The sequence below is a fragment of the Neomonachus schauinslandi genome, chromosome 7, assembly GCF_002201575.2.
Source record: "Neomonachus schauinslandi chromosome 7, ASM220157v2, whole genome shotgun sequence".
NCBI lineage: Eukaryota > Metazoa > Chordata > Mammalia > Carnivora > Phocidae > Neomonachus > Neomonachus schauinslandi.
In genome coordinates this window covers 53,966,051-53,981,780 of record NC_058409.1, presented here as the reverse complement: position 1 = coordinate 53,981,780, position 15,730 = coordinate 53,966,051, and the positions used below count along the sequence as shown (strand labels likewise).

Sequence of the window (15,730 nt, the reverse complement as noted above, 5' to 3'; positions counted from 1 at the left end):
CTTTTTAAAGAATGACTCACCTTTATTGAGTCATTCTACTTAGTCTGCATTCAACTTAGTTTACATAGAAACAACTCTCTTTTTGCATCCGTATTCCATAGACTTAGGTAATATTAATTATGTAAGGACCACATCAGGTAAACTGGCATAAACAGGTTTGGGAACAACCAACTGATTTGTGAAACATAACTCAACCTGTGGGATCAGAAGTGGTTAAATATGCTAAAAATAGCATATAAGTTGAGAATAGTCAGTGTGCCATGGCATATTTAATAAAAGAGCAAAAAAAGATGTTGGGTAAAGCAGGTCAGTTAAGTGGAGGTCAGTTAAGGGTGGTATTGTACTGAAAATCTAGAAATGTGTATGTTAAAACCTAATCATAGATTTTACTGATACATTCAAAGAGAATTCACAGGATAGAAATTATATTGCTTATAAAAGTGAAAAGTATACTTTGAGTCTGTGTTGATTTCTAAATCTGACTTACATATGTTTATGTTACACATTTGAGGAAAATCTTACAGTATTTTGCTCTTCTTTTTCATACATTCTACCCCTCATGTATATTCAGAGTTTGAAAACAAACTTAGTTGGATATTGAGTTGGAAAAACTTGCAGAGGAATTGTTTGTAAGTGTTAAGAATGAAACTACTACTCTCCATTCTTGGGAACAATTTTAAAGAAATTTAAATTGAAAGAAATTTTAAAGAAACTTTGACATAAAAAGCTCAGTATTGACTTGTATGTTGTACATTATATGGTGTATTTTGAAGTTGTGTATAGTTTTGTATTTTGGGGTTTTATTTCCCTTGAGATAGATTATTATGCTAGAGGACAGAATAATGGATGCAAACATGTTTTTAATCTTGAAGTGTCTTTCCTTGATTCTTCCTCTACTTCCTTTTGCATATTGTCAAATGCTTGTTAGTTATTACACTTGATTCTTTGAAAATACATTGTTGGTTGATGTGAAAATGGGAGGAATGAAATTTTATCTTTATTGTTTACTAAATATTAGTATTCCTAGAGTATTATGTTAGTTTCTATAGAGTTAAATATAGTTACCCTGTTTTGAATTATGAACTGAGGTGATAGTGCATGGCTTATTTAAGGAAAAGAAAAAATTTTAATAAACAATTATATTGGGGTGCCTGGGTGGCTCAGTTGTTAAGCGTCTGCCTTCGGCTCAGGTCATGATCCCAGGGTCCTGGGATCGAGTCCCGCATCGGGCTCCCTGCTCCGCTGGAAGCCTGCTTCTCCCTCTCCCACTCCCCCTGCTTGTGTTCCCTCTCTCGCTGTGCCTCTCTCTGTCAAATAAATAAATAAAATCTTAAAAAAAAAACCAAACAAACAATTATATTGCATCTGCTCAGAAAAAAACAACTTATTTCTTTGTAGTTTTTTTTGTTGTTGTTATACCTATATTTGCATGCAGAACTTTCATTGTGGTACATGGTCAAAGAAATGGGTAGGAAAGTGATACAATTTGAAAGGAGATGAGGAAGGGACCTAGTGGTATTCAGTAAGCTAAGCAGTGATAGAGAAGGTAAAAATATAAATGAGGCAGCAGATTCTGATTGGTAGCCCTCGATAAAGTGAAACAGGTTGTAGGGAGAAACACAAACATTTATATTCCTGAAACCCTTCAACTTTCAGTCTCTTCCTTGCTCTGTGGGTTCAAAGGTTCACTGTTACATATATCAAGGAAATTACAAAATATAACTGAATTCAGTGAACTTTTCACAGTGAAGTTTACAAATAGAACATGCACTTGAGTTAAATTACAGAAATGTAATGCTAATCTTCTCTGTTAAATAGGTATCTTTCGCTTTTCTTAAGTATGGCTATTATATGTATCACTTCATCTCAGAAGACAAAAAGTAAATGTCAATGTTGAATTTGCTCACATGGCACCCTTATAAAATTGACAGTATTCATATGTGAAGAAATCTGGACTTGAAGAATTGTAACCATTAACATATTACTTGTTGGTGAACCTGGTGTCTGAGCCCACCTTTTCTGATAGAACCTAATTCATTGTTAAATTCACTTTTAACTTTAGTTTAACAATTAAGTCATTCTTAATTTATTTTAATCATGTTCTTTGGCTATGTGATGATAAATTGGGTGAAATATTTTCAAAGAATAAAGTATTTCCTGGGAGAATTTATTATTTGGAAATAATTCTTAATGTAAAGGGATTGTAAGTGAGTGAGTGAGTGAGGAAAAAAACAGTACTTCTTCATTTTATGAAAAATAAGCTATCTGTATGTAGAGTAAATGTATAAAGAATGTTGAATTTCTGAATTACTATAGTTTGTTATTTGCTTAAGACCTAGTCCATGCTACAAAACTTGCCAAATAGTAGATGTTCAATATATGTTAGTTGTATTTTTTCAATCAAAAGCAGTGTTTTTGGAGTATTTAAACTTTTTTATTTTTTAAAAATCTGTTTTTAAATAAAATACTCATGGTAAAAAAATGCGATCCATGGCATGAAAAGGTTTAAAAAGTAAATGCTTCTCTTTGCTCTTAGTCCTGCATTCAAGAAATAAAAAGTTAAATTTGTTTTGTTCTTCCAAATAATTTGAATGCCTTTAGAAGCATTTATTTGTTTATATCCTTCATTTTTATTTACACAGATAGCATCATATTAAATCTCTACCTTGTTTTCTTTTAGCATGACTTGGGTGTTAAGTACTATATTCTGTTGAATTGTATGGATGTACCATATCTTGTTTATTTGCTCCCTTCCTCTTTTTGGACATTTAGATTATATCTATTTTTTTATTGCAAATGTTGTGGGAACAAACATTTATTTTAAAATTTGTTAATAGTTACTGTCAAATGACTTATTCAAAAGAGTACCACTTTTCACTCTTACCAGTAATGTATGAGTGCCTATTTTCCCATACCCTCAAGTATTGAGGAAGTTGGGTTTTGGCAGATGTTAAAATATTTGTCAAACTGCTAGATAAAAATAATATCTTAATATTTTAAATTGCATTTTCTATTTATGAGAGTAACTTCATATGTTTATAGGCCGTTTATATTTCTTTTTCCTCTTCCAGTCATTTATTCATTTCTTGTTCTTTCTTTTCTTTCCTTATTGATTTATAGAAGCTCCTCATAACATGGTAATTGGCCATTTGTCATATTTGTTGCAAATACTTTCCACAATTTGTCATTTGTGTATTCTTTCCTTGTTTTATAGTCTTTTGTAGCCTTACAGAAATTAAAATTTTTTACTTACTCTTACTGACCTTTTCCTTTATGGCTTCTGCATTTAGTTATGTTTAGATAGTATTTACCACTTAAAAGACTATAATATAATACATAGCTATATTTTCATCTGAAATTTGAATTTTATTCCTATGAGAGTTATTTTAGTCTAAGGAGTGATGCGGGAATTTAGCTTTTTATTGTTTTCCAAATGACTGTATATTCTAATGCCATTAGTTGAATAATTCAGTTTTTCTCTACTGGCTTGAAATGTCACCTTCATTATATATTACATTCCTGTGTGTGTACTTGGGATTGTTTCTGCTCTCTCATCTGTTCACTTGGTTTGTGTATTCCTCCTCTTTGTAGCATGTTTAAAATTATATTACTAATATTTCATCAACCAACATTTCATGATTCTTTCATGAAGATAAAAGAAGTGATTTCTTTGCATTTATTGAGATAAGATGTTTTGGGAATTAGGTAGGTAGAGATATTTGGTATAATGAAAATAGTAATGTCTTTAGAATTGGTTTGCCTAGGGTCTGTAGTCCCAACTCACCCTAGGTATCTGACTTTGTATACCTGAAACTTTGTAGAACTTCCTTAATTACGAAATGAATGGAATTCCTATTACTCTTGTAGGTTGGCTATAGGTAAATATATCCACAATTTCATGGTTTAATATTTTCAGAGGAAAAACTGCAAGGTAGTGAAAATGTTCATTGCTGGATTTAAAAAAATTAAAGCCAAATAGTTCTTTGGTAAGTAGGGGTTGAAGGAGAAGTTGAAAGATCTTGGCAAAATTAAAGAAGCTAATAGAGATGTAAAAGCAAGGGAAGGAAGTATTCAAATTGAAGAAAACTATAAAACTAAACAAAAAAGTTTTAAAGTGCCAAATAAAGACTAATCAGATCCAAAAAGTTTTTGAAGGTGGAATTATAAAGTAAGAAATTATGATACAGAATAATGTTTAGCAAACTGGATATCACCAAAGATGAGTAGTGTGCCATAAATAATCGTTACACAAGGAACGCTAGATTAGTGAGAAATTTTAAGAAATTGGCCTTTTATGAAGTATGTAGTTTTGCTATATTGAACTGGTAGAAAGAGGAAGGTATATACAACAAGTAAAAGTACTAGATAAGATATTAGTTGGTAATTCTTATTTGAGGAGCATTCGCCTATGAATTTCTAAAGAAATTAGAGTCTTAAACTACTAAGATTTATTCCTTGAAAAACTAATAATATCTGTTCAGTTCATTTGGAAATATCTTCTGTGTTTAGGTAGCTTGAATGTGCCTCGAATAATGTAATTCATATAATTCAAATATTTAAAATATTTGGTAAAAGGTTTTTGTTTTGTTTTGTTTTTTAAGATTTTTTTTATTTATTTGATAGACAAGTAGGCAGAGCAGCAGCAGAGGGAGAGGGAGAAGCAGATTCCCCGCTGAGCAGAGAGCTGGACATGGGGCTTGATCCCAGGACGCTGGTATCATAACCTGAACCCAAGGCAAATGTTTAACCAACTGAGCCACCCAGGCGCCCGGTAAAAGGTTTTGTAAGTGGAAAAATATAAAAAAGGATACTTGTTGAAATGTAGGACCCAGAATATTGAAATAATTTGCCCAAAATTATGTAATTACAGAATGTAATTAGCTTGCTAGGTTTGCCCTAACAAAGTACCACAAACTGGGTGGCTTAAACAACAAATTTATTGTCTCCCAGATCTGGAGATTAGAAGTCAGATCAAGGTGTAATCAGGGTTGGTTCCTTCTGTTGCTTTTAGTGGTTTCCTGGCCATCTGGCATTCTGGTGCTTATGGATGCATTAGTCCCATGTTTGCATTCATGTTCACATAGTGTTCTCTCTATGGACATATTCATGTCCACATTTCCCCTTTTTGTAAGGACACCAGTCATATTGAATTAGGGGCCTACTCCAGTGTGACCTCATCCTGACTAATTACATCTCTGTTACCCTGTTTCCAAACAAAGTCACATTCTGAGTTATGCAGGGTTAGGGCTTCAACAGATACATTTTGAGCACACGATTCAACCCATGACACTAAATACTTGAGTTAAGACTGCAACCCAAGTCTCCTGATTTCCATCTGGTGTTATTTTATCACATGTCACTGAACATAGGAAAAAATGTATATATATGATGTATTTTATTTTGTGTAAGATTTGCAAGAACATGCCTGTTAAATATTTATAAAGCAGCTCTTTAAAATTTGTGATCTACTATTAATGCCTTCTGTTAAATCTCTATGATAAATATAGTCTACATTTTAGCATTGATGTTTCCATAAATCAAGGAATATACATAATTTTCTAGATTTGCCTGCTTAAAACAGTTAGCAGGAAGCTTATTTTCTTAATTTTCTTGAAGGTCTTTTAAGCTTCGCATATACCAGTTTTTGTTTAGTATTTTTATTCAGCATTATATCTTTTAATTTCCAAAGTGCTTAACATTTCATTCATGGGCTCTGAAGTCAAACGTGGGTTTCATCTTGTCTCTTCTTATGGCCAAAGGTACCTTTCTCTGAGTTTCACCTTCCTTAACTGGTTAAAGATGGGGAGGATATAAGATCTAAGTATGGGATGCTTATGTGTATTCAACAGAATAACATAGAAGCACTTGTACAGTTCTTAGTATATAATAGGCACTCAGATTTGTTTAAGTTTATTTTAATGTTTGTATTAGAAATAAAGCCTACAGTTTAAAAATAAAGAAAAGGGGAAGCTGGCAAAGCCTTTTATTAAAGGGTGACAAAGACGGCAGATAACTTATTAGAGCCAGGATATGTTCCATTTCCTCTTTGAACAGATTCTCATTCATTTCCTTTGACCACTTTTCTTCCACCAAGTTCTGTTTCTCTTATTCTCTCTTTACATATATATGTGTGTGTGTATATATATATATGTATATAAACAGTTCAGTTTTTATATGCTTTCTGCATGTTCCTGACAAACTTTTTTCCTTGTCCTATTTATTGTTTTAAGTCATGTCATGCCTTCTTAAAACTCAGATTTATTGAAGTATAATTTACATCCAGTAAAATTCACCCCTTCTAAGTGTACAGTTACAGGTTTCATAAATGAATACAATCATGTAATCACTACCACAATTTCCATCACCTCAGAAAGATACAAACAATTTCCATCACCCCAGAAGGTTCTCGCCTGCCTCTTTGTAGTCAGTTACCTCCTTATCCCCAACCTCTGGAAACCACTGTTCTTGTAGTTTTGCCTTTCCCAAAATGTTGTATAAATGGAATCATACAGTAATGAAGCTTTTTTTGTTTGGCTTTTCATTTAGCATAATGCTATTGAGAGTCATCCATGTTGTTGCATTTATCCCTAACTTGTTCCTTTTTGTTAGAGTACCATTCCACTGTATAGATATACACAGTTGTTTATCCTTCACCATTGAGGGATGTTGTTTGTATCCAGATTTAGGCTACCATAAGTAAGGCTGCTGTAAATATTCATGTGCAGCTGTTTGTGTAAACTTTCGCTTTTATTTCTCTTGGGTAGATAACTAGGAATGGGATTGCTGGGTCATACAGTAAATGTATGTTTAACTTTATAAGAAACTGCCAAACTGTTTCCCAGAGTGGCAGTACCATTTTATTTTCCTACCAACAATGCATGAGAATTCCAGTTGCTCAACATTTTGTCATTGCTTGTTTTTTGTTTTTTGTTTTTATTTTAACTAGTCTAGTAGCTGTGTAGTAATATCTCGTTGTTTCAACTCACATTTTCATAATGACTAATAATGTTTTATATCTTTTCATCTGCTTGTTATTTGTATCTCTTTGGTGATATGTCAGTTCAAATCTTTTGATTCTGTTTGTCTTCTTAATATTGAGTTATGAAAGTTCTTTGGATATTCTGGATACTGTAACTTTTATCAGACATGGGTGGTTGTTTTTTTTTAATCAGACACATATTTGGCAAATATTTTCTCCTAACCTAAAAGGCTGATTTTTGTCACTATCATCAGAAAATCAGTTACATTTAAAACATATTTAAATGTATATTTTGCAGACTTTTTGCTCTGAATTCTTAGGAGCCCTTGAAGACTATTTATTTCCCAGTATAGTTTACAAAGATACCAGCACTATTATTAGGTTTTTGAATAGGTTATTTATAGAGAGGTAGCATTTCTCACATTCTTTAAATTTTTATTTTTTAATTTGGGCACACAGTGACGCTAAGTGACAGAGCTTTAGATTTAAAATTACCTGCTTACAATTCATCATGTAGTCAATTCACTGGTATTGCTGTTGAGCTTCTTTGGAGTAAGTGCTATGTGTGCTTGACCTTTGTTGTTTCTTCACTGAAACAAGAAAACCATGGCTGATAAAGAATGATATATTCTCTTGGTCCCCAAGTTAGAGAATATATATTATCCAACAATTATTTCTTTTAAAAGTATATGTACTCACTAGTGAGGATTTATAACTTAAAAAGGAAAAAGATCACTTATAAATTGATCATAAGGTACTAAACGACCAAAAAGCCGTGATTAGTTGAGGCTCATCCAGAAATTAAGGTGGTCTCTAAAATAATGTATCAAGGGCAGGAGACAGGGTTGGGTAATGATTCTTGAAACTTACATATAAACCCAGTTTCACGCAGTGAAGTTTTCTCCTGTTGTTAAAGTTGTTAAGTGGTTTCATTTAACTTTTTAAAAATTAGGAAATTCATCTCAGTAAGGATGCATATACTTTATCTCCTTGCCCAAAGTCAGTAGGTTAAACCGAAAAGGGAGAACCAGAGATAAGACAATAGAAGAGAGCATTTTAGAAGCTGGAAAACAGATGGACAAGTGCAAAGTGAGTTAATAGGTCCTGGAAACCCAAATCCTAAGTTATCAGTTGGGAAATCTGAGAACTAGATTTACATTGCAATAATATAACACTTTAATAAGAATTTGGATATGAAAGTTGTAAAAAATAAGGATACAGAGTATCAGTTTAAGAAGCAGTCAGATCCCCAGATTTTTCTTTCCCAACTCTGTGTGGTTGGGTGGTTGACCTACCCCTGCACTAACCTGGTAAAGATAGGAGGTTTATTCTTTTTTTTTTTAAGATTTTATTTATTTGACAGAGAGATAGCAAGAGCCGGAACACAAGCAGGGGGAGTGGGAGAGAGAGAAGCAGGCTTCCTGCCGAGCAGGGAGCCTGATGCAGGGCTCGATCCCAGGACCCTGGGATCATGACCTGAGCTGAAGGCAGACGCTTAACGACTGAGCCACCCAGGTGCCCTAGGAGGTTTATTCTATAGGGATAATAAAATAGTGGTCTCTGGGCTGGAGAGTGCGGAAATGCAGTTAGAAGCAATTGAAAACAAGGAATGATACTAAAATAGAGGTGGTTAGGGGAAGTGTGCACTGAATACGGAGACCTTAACTTTACCCTATTCACTTACGTGGTTCAGCAAGCTCTAAGTGACAAACTTTCATACTGAGGGCAGGAGATTGCTGGAGACTTGTCTAGATCAAGGGTCAGCCAGCCCAACAGGAAAGACCTAAAGATAACATCAGAGCTTCTTCAACAAAGTAGCCCAACTGGATTAGCCAGCAGTGAAGCTCATCTTTGATAAACTGCCCATACATAACTTTTCAGGTTCCAGTCAGCTTTGTGGATCCCCAACTTTTAGAAATGAACAGACAGCCAAGGACCACCAGGCATATGAGGTTTCCAGTATGAAAAAGATCAAGAGAATAAATACAAGATGAGGCAACAAATTTTCAAATATCCCACAAAAATAAAGAAAATTTGGTTTCTCTGTATTCTCAGAGAATTTGGAATCATGAAACAAAAATGTATACTATAAAAAAGAAAGGATTAAAAAGAGCTGTCGGAAATTATAAATACGGTAGCGGTGATGAAAAAAATCAGAAGGTTAGAAGATAGAATTCTAACCATTTCCCAGAAAATCGAGAAGATAAAAAAGATAGTGAGTGAGAGAAAAGATAAAATTAAGGAATGATCCAAGAATTTTAATATTTGAGTGGTAGAAACTTGAGGAAGAGAGAAGAAAGGTAGCGTCAATAAAAGAATACAAGAGTATAAAAATCTTGATTTCAAAAACATAATGAGTTTACTGAGATGAATGTAAGAAAACATTTTATAGAAAACATAAAAAATAAAAGAATACAAGAAAAATTCATAGAAATAAAGGACATGAGTTTTGGGGTGCCTGGGTGGTGCAGTCGGTTGAGCCTCCAACTCTTGGTTTGCGCTAGGGTCGTAATCTCAGGGTCCTGGGATCAAGCCTGGTGGGGCTCTGCACTCAGGACAGTGTCTGCTTGGGTTGCTCTCTCCCTCTGCCCCTCCCCTCTCTTTTTCTAAAATAAATAAATCTTAAAAAAAAAAAAAAGAAAGGATATGAGTTTTCACCTTGAAAGGGTCAAGGAAGGCCCGGCATATTAGATGAAAAAAGACCCATTATTAAAGACATGTCCTTGTACTGAGTCAGACCACTGGGAAGAACGAAGATCCTGCATGCTTCCAGAGAGGGAAAACAAATCACAACAAAGGATGAGGTTTCAAAATGACTATGGACTTCTCAAAACACTAGAAGCTAAAATGCAATGGGCTATGCATTCATGCTTCTGAAGAATTATTTTCGACACTAAATTCTATATCCAGCCAAACCATTAAGGCACTATAAGGGTAGATAAAAGCATTTTAAAATGTCTCAAAAAATTTACTTCTTGTGGCTTTTAAAATATTTATCTTCGCTCATTTTAAAATGTCTTATTTTAGATATATATCTACAGATGAAATGATATGTTTAGAAGTTGCTTCAAAATAATCCATCTGGAAGGGCTTGAATTGGTGGGAGTAAAAAGGGGGTTTATTACCCTGTTCTTTATTTTGCATATGTATGAAAATTCCCGTAATAAAAAGTAAAAAACACGCAAATACACATTCTACAAAGCTTTCTTTTAGAAAATGTGCCCTATCAAAACAAGGAAGTATTAAATAACAAAGAGGGAGATATGGCAGAGAACATTGTTCTCAAAGTGTGATCTCCGGGCCATTAGCATTAAAATCAGCTGTGAACTTGACAGAAATGCAAATTCTCGGGCCCAGTCTCAGACCTAATGAATCAGAAACTCAGCTATGAGCTTCAGCATTCTGTCTTCTAGTGATTCTGATGCATGCTGAAGTTTCTTGCTCTCCTAAAACAAGAAAAATAGCTATGCTCAAGTAAAGAATGGATATCTCATTATCTTAACTGCGCTTATTCTCTGGGCTTTGATATTTGATCTGACATTTAAATGAATGGAGTCATTATACATAAAGGCAGAGGAATTGCTATTAGTTGTGTTATTGGTGCTAACAGTCTGAATGGACAATGGATATAAAAGGTTCAGACTTTGGTAAATTGTTAAGTGATTGTCTCAGAAACGGAGTAGTTATGAGTCGAACAGATGAACATCCGCCACATCAACCTTACTGCTGGTCTAACTGGCACCTTGACATTCTCTGCTAACGATGTTCATTGAATTTTTCATTATCTGGAATGTCTTTTCCCTCCTCCACTATCAAAACCCTGTCTTTTCTCTGGGTCCAAACCAAGCCACAACTTTTCAACAAACCAGTCCTCATCTTGTCTTAACTATAAGATTCTTAAAAAAGAAACATGGACTAAGCAACTGTTATGTGCTAAGCATTGTTAGGTATTTTATGTTACCTCCTTTAGTCATCCTAATAATCTCCTTGAGTCTATTAATTGATGTCTTCAAGTAATTTAAGATGAAAGAATTAATATCTGAATTTCTCAAGTGAAATGAAGTATTTCGGGCTCAGTGAAAAAAAGAAAATGCATTATACTATCCTTTCTCTGCTGGGCTTCAGGCTCTCTTGGGTTATAAGGTTTTGCATGATCTCCCGTCTTCTTAAACTTCATTTCTTGCCAGACTTCCTCCTCTCCTAGTGTCATTTCCAGTCATGCTATACTTTCAGGGTTTTATCTAGGCTTGCTCTTTCCTGCCACAGATCTTTATATGTGCTTTTCTTGCTGTTTGGAATGTTCTTTCTTTCTGCCTCTGTTCATTCCATTTCATCCTTCTCTTGGCTCAGGTATTAACTTCCTTGGAAACCTTCCCTGGCCTGCCTGACTAGATTACTTCCTTTATTATAGGCTTTCTTAACATGATGCACCTTTCTTGTTTATGGCTTGTTAACAGTTGAAGTTTTACATTTCTTGTGTGATGATGTGGTTAATGTGAGCTCCACAAAGTTAAGGACCTGTTCATTCTTACCACTGTATCCTCAGTGCCTCAAATGGTACTTGGTAAATCATAGGTGTTCTTAAATATTTCATTGATTGGCTGGTTACATAGATAAATAAATGAATGAAAGTTTTAAATCATGGTTGTCCAATAGAAATATGTGAGTCACAAATACAAGTCACATATGTAATTAAAAATTTTCTAGTAGCCACATCAAAAAAGGAGAAATAAATGAGATTGATTTATTATATTTTATTTAACTTAATATATCCAAAATATTGTCATCCTAATATACAGTCATAAGAAATTATTACTGGGGCGCCTGGGTGGCTCAGTCAGTTAAGCATCTGACTTTTTTTTTTAAGATTTTATTTATTTATTTGACAGAGAGATACACAGCAAGAGAGGGAACACAAGCGGGGGAGTGGGAGAGGGAGAAGCAGGCTTCCTGCAGAACAGGGAGCCCAATGTTGGGCTCGATCCCAGGACCCTGGATCATGACCTGAGCCAAAAGCAGATGCTTAACGACTGAGCCACCCAGGCGCCCCAAGCGTCTGACTCTTGATCTCAGCTCAGGTTTTGATTTCAGGGTTGTGAGTTCAAGCCTCACGTTGTGCTCCATGCTGGGCATGGAGCCTACTTAAAAAAAAAAAAAAAAAATTACTAAGATATTTTACATTCTTTGTTTTCTGCCAAGTCTTCAAAATCCAGTGTGTATTCTACACTTACAGCTCATTTTAGTTCAAACTGGCCACACATGGCTAATGACTACTATATTGGACAACACAGGTTTAGATGTCAGAGCATATTGAAAATAAATTCAGGGCTGCCTGCATCATGGTCCAGCCTTTACCTCAGGGTAAATATTAAAAGCAGGGTTTTGTTTATTCAGAAATTCCCAAAATTGAGGTAAAAATAAGAGACAAAATACCCAGAGGGTACATCAAGTCAATATGTTAAATGAAAAACATTGAAATGAATACTGAATATTTCCCTCAATATTTGCGTGTTAGGTTTACAAACAGAAAAGGAAAACAAAGTCTTAGGAAAGATGTTATGCAACTGGGGACAGTGAGATTATGCAAACTAACCTTGTCTGGGAATCTTAGGTTCTGCTCTCTTAAAGTAGGTAACATTTTTATTAAGTGGCTCTTGTTATTTTAGCATCTTTTATTGTAGGGTGAGTCTTGGAAGGTTTCTCTGGCAAAGTATTACTGTATTTTAATGAGTCTGACCATCAACTTTAAGATGCACTGTTATTTTATATGTCACATTGCCAATTCTAGTTGATACCATTTGTAAGACAACATCCTAAAATTTGTGTGTATGGCGGGGAGTTCTATAATGGGCACAATGAGGTATTTGAGTAGAAATCTCAAAGAGGAAAATTAATGTGGTGAATGGAGCCCTGGTAAGGAGCAGCAGTTGTCAAGTTTCTCCAGGGCTAGTTGAAGGAACTATAAGGAGGTCCGTCTGGCTCGAGGCCTGTATGGTTTATAGGCAAGGGGAAAGTAGTAGGAAAAGTAGGCACAGAGGTGGTGCTCCTAGTTGTCTAGAGCCTTGTGGATCATTGTAAGGACTTTGACTTTTTATGCTGAGTGAGAAGGGAAATTATTGGAAGCCTGAGCAGTAGAGTGATTTAATCCTAGTAACAGGATCACTTTTGGCTGTTTTGTTAAGAATAGATTGTAGGGCGCCTGGGTGGCTCAGTCGTTAAGCGTCTGCCTTCGGCTCAGGTCATAATCCCAGGGTCCTGGGATCAAGTCCCACAATGGGCTCCCTGCTTGGCGGGAAGCTTGCTTCTCCCTCTCCCACTCTCCCTGCTTGTGTTCCCTCTCTCGCTGTCTCTCTCTCTCTGTTAAAAAATAAACAAAAAATCTTAAAAAAAAAAAAAAAGAATAGATTATAGAAGGCAAGGATGGAAGCAGGAAGCCAGAATTAGGCAGCCCTAAGTGGCTATGCAAATAATCCAGAGGAGAGATAGCAGTGGTTTGGATCAGAGTAGTATTGGTGGAGATTATGAGAAATGATTGGATTCCAGATTTATTTGGAATGTATAGCTGACAAGGTTTGCGGATTTGCTGATGGATGCCTCATATGATGTGAGAAAAATGAAGGGTCAGGTGATTCAGGTCTAAGCAATTGGTAGTTACCATTTACAGAAATGTAGAAGCCTGCAAGAGAAGTTTGGTGAAGCAAATCAGATGGCCATGTTTGGATGTGTTGAGATTCCTCTTAAGCATTCAGGAAAAGATATAGAAGAGGCAATTAGGTAAAAGTTTGGAGGTTGGAGGAAGAGGCCTGGTTGAAATGATAAATTGTGTATGTTTGTATGCACATGAATGTACATGTGTCACATGGTATGTGTCTGTGTAAATTTATCTTTTGATCCTCAAGTCATTGACTGTTTCTTCAGAATTCCTTTTTCTTCTCCTGTGTGTTTAATCTTTGATTTTAATATTAGTGATTTTGTCAACTGTTTGATGACATTGTCTCCCTTTAACAATGGGATATAAAGAGAGAGTAAGCAGCTGGCTTTCAGGGGTCTCTTGTAAGGAAAGAGACAGCTCTTTTTATAAATCATTTTTAACTTTTATTTTGGAATAATTTTATACAAAAAGTTGCAAGAGTAATCTGATAACTTCTGTGACACCTATTTTAATTTATTATTTATTATTATTTATTATTTAACTTTTAATTTTGAAATAACTGTGCTTTCACAGAAATTTGCAAAAATAGAGCACAGGGGTTTTATTTATCCTTCATCCAGTTTCTGTGCATGGTAAAATCTTACGTAGCTGTAGTACAGTTGCAAACCTGGAAGTTGATATTGGTACAACCCACAGACCTTATTCACATTTTACCAGTTTTACATGTACTCATTTGTGTGTGTGTACATGTGCATGCATGCAGGTGTGTATATGTAGTTCTATGCAATTTTATAACTTGTAACCACCATTACAATAAAATACAAAACTGTTTCACCAGCAGAAAGAACCCTCATTCTACCCCTGTATAGTCACTGCTATCTCTCTTCTCTCCCTCCAGCCTACTCTCTCATCCCTAACCCCTGCAACCAGTAATCTTTTCATCATTTCTGTAACTTTCTCATTTTGAAAATTTTACATAAATGGAATCATACAGTTTTACCTTTTGAGATTGGCTTTTTTCCTCAGCGTGATTTCCTTAAGATCCCCTAGGCTATTGAGTATATTGATAATTTGTTCCTTTTTATTGCTGGGTAGTATATGTATAACAGTTTGTGTACCATTCACCGGTTGAAGAACATTTAGGTTGCCTCCTTTTGGGGTCTGTTACGAATAAAGCTGTTAATGAACACTGGTGTGCATGTTTTTATGCGGACGGTAGTTTTCTGAATTTTAGTCTCCACATTCGATAAATAAATGTTTTTTCAGTGTAGGTCACTGTCCTAGGGCCCGAATTATACTGGTGTGCCGAACAGGGCCTCTATTGTACACAGTCTATAATCACAAATGGTTGTATAGATACATTAAAGTGCTCTTAAGGCTACAGGCATGATTAGGATCGCATTGTACATGTGCTTTTGTAACCTCTTTATTTTCTTCCCACATATTAAGATGTCAAATTTCCAACCTTTGGAAATACTGTTTTTGAATGGATATCTAATACTCTATTATGAAATGAACATTTGCTATTTTTGGACTGCTTATTGCATCATCCAGAGGTCCACTCAGGGAACCAGAAACCACTGCAGGTATTTCCTCAGAAAGTGTTCAGAACTCAAAGAACAAAAGGAAAACCTCGTGGGTAGTGCATAGGGAGTAACTGCAGAGACCAGCTTTTACAAATCCTGGGGCCAGAGGAGTGAAGGGATGAAGTTGGGGTTATCAGAACCTGTAAGTTGGATAGAGAGCCCTGTAGAGTTGGGAGTTGGATCTCTGAGGAGAATGGGTTGCCCACTGGTGCTGGTACCAGTATCACAGGAGCCTTTTGGGACTAAGGCTTAAACCTGAGTTGAAAGGCCTGCCTGATTAGGGAGGACTTTCCGAAGCTGAGGCTCAGACATCTGGAGACGGGCTCACTGTTTATCTGCTATCTCAGAAGGAAATGCACTATGCAACTGAGTCTCAGACATCTAGAAGGAAAAGTATACCCAGTATAGTTGGTACTAATATCTCGGTAGTTGGAAGGGGGATGTTGTAGAGCTCTACTTCACTTATCTAATAAGTGGCCCTTGCACAGTCGATGCTGGTACATCTGAGGTGGC

The 15,730-nt window shown here is 35.4% G+C and overlaps 1 protein-coding gene across 3 annotated transcripts in view; it reads left to right on the top strand.

Annotated features, from left to right (window-relative positions):
- Nucleotides 1-15,730, top strand: part of CERT1 (ceramide transporter 1) — a 113,697-nt gene that overhangs the window by 6,989 nt on the left and 90,978 nt on the right. The gene's annotated exons all lie outside the window — the stretch shown is intronic.